Here is a 1916-nt window from a genome sequence, read left to right on the forward strand (position 1 = left end):
GGAGAGTAAATAATGAGATCAGTCATAGTAGAATCAGTGATGGGTTTGGAAGGTGAAGAAGAAATGATCTCTTGGAGGTCACTTTCAAAGTCCGAAGAGGAGGGGATGGCTAAAACAGTTTGATCAGGGTGAGGAGGAGGTTGGTTAGAGTCTAAGGGGTTTTCAGTACACAAAGTTTTGGTAGTTTTCTTGAGTAATGGGAGGTGTGATTTCTTGGCTGGGGCTTTTTGTGGAGTGGGGGCTTTGTGGTAAAATAGAAAGAGTGTTTTCAGGTGGTGGGTTTTGGGGCTTCTCAAGGGGATCAGAGGAGCCAGACTTGGATTTCTCTATCCAAGCAGGGGAGGCAGTGAGGCAATCTTTTAGGATGTGGCCAATTTGTTTGCAGAACGAGCAAATGGGGGAACCCAGGGGTACTCCACCTGCACAGGTATGATCTCTCTAGTTGTTCTCTTTAGTTCAATTAGAGAAGGAATGGGTCTTGTTAGATTTGCCTCGATCTTGACATGAACTATATTGATGTCTGTCAGATTCTTTGTGTATTCATCTGTCTCCTTAAGCTCACCAATCAACCCAGCAGCGAAGCTTAGACCTTCAAGGCTACGCAAGTTGAGAGGAAGACCAATCAAGTGAGCCCACAGAGGGATCGACTCCATATCTGGAGTGGAGGCCTCGTGCTTGGAGGTCAACGGGAGGACATGGAACATGGCGGTGCCGACATACCAGATTCTTTTCTCCAATGCTTTGTTCCTGATATATTCATTGGGGATCCGAACCGTGATAGATCGCTCTTCTTTGTTGAGTTTGATGTCCAGCTTTTAGCCTTTGCTCCACATGAAGTTGAGTACACTCTGAATCGCTTGGAGGGAAGACATTTTAGCAAGAAAGTACCCAACAATAAACTCTTTTTGGAGCTCAGATCCTCGTTGAAATACTTCGTCAGGAACTATGACCTGAGGGACACCAAAGTCAGAGTAAGATAGCGGATCAAGTCTTTTTAGGGACTTGTCTGCTATTTGTTTGGCTTTTTCAACCCATGGGGTCGATGGCGCAGCGCGAGAGTTGGTTGAGGCTGCAGAGGGAGGGCGAGTGGAAGATTAGGGGAAGGGTTTAAGCGGGATAGTTTTGGCTCAGGAATTTTGTTTGGTAGATTTGGGGTTAGAGGAGGAGGATGGGGGTTGAGGTGGCTTCCCGGAGGAGGCGGAGTTTAGTAGCAAGGGATAAGTTTTCAGAGGAAGAACAGTGAAACCCTCAAAACTGTTTTGAACAGTGATTTCAGGATTAGTTTGATTTCGGGATTAGTTTCTAGATCCATGTTTTTGGACAGAACCACATGGATGTCTAGAGTTCTGATTGAGATATCGGTAGTAGAGGAGGCAGTAGCAGAAGTTTTGTCGTTTCCAAATCCAACAGAAGCAGTCCCTTTGAGAAGAGCAATTTGCTTTTTTGAAAGAGGAGATGAGACAATAGTGGTTTGGAGAGTGGGAAATTGGGAGTCAAATGCATGGGAGAATGGGGAGAGGGGGTCAGGAGCGTCAGGGGGGGAGGCGGTTGGTGAAGCTACTAGGAGTAGCCGGCGGAGGAATTGATGATAGGAGTTTCAAGGCTCCCAATCAAATGTTGTAGAATAAATGATGTCAAGTGATTTTATAGCAAAGGTAATGCAAGACCATGCTTAATCTAAGGTGCTATCAATTGATGAAATGATTTTTGAACCAGAATGCCACTAAAATGCAATAAAGGACAAAGCTTTCTTTCTTATGAGATAAGAGAACTCATGGGCTAAAGGAATTGACCTTGGGTGATCAAGTTTCAATCTAAAGGTGTTAACTTTCAACCAATCTTTCAACCTTAGACCTAGAAACCATCCTAAACAAACTCTATCTCTAGATGAATGCTCATTTACTAAGATAACTCAA

Source organism: Brassica oleracea, unplaced genomic scaffold (assembly GCF_000695525.1).
Source record: "Brassica oleracea var. oleracea cultivar TO1000 unplaced genomic scaffold, BOL UnpScaffold01407, whole genome shotgun sequence".
NCBI classification, from domain to species: domain Eukaryota; kingdom Viridiplantae; phylum Streptophyta; class Magnoliopsida; order Brassicales; family Brassicaceae; genus Brassica; species Brassica oleracea.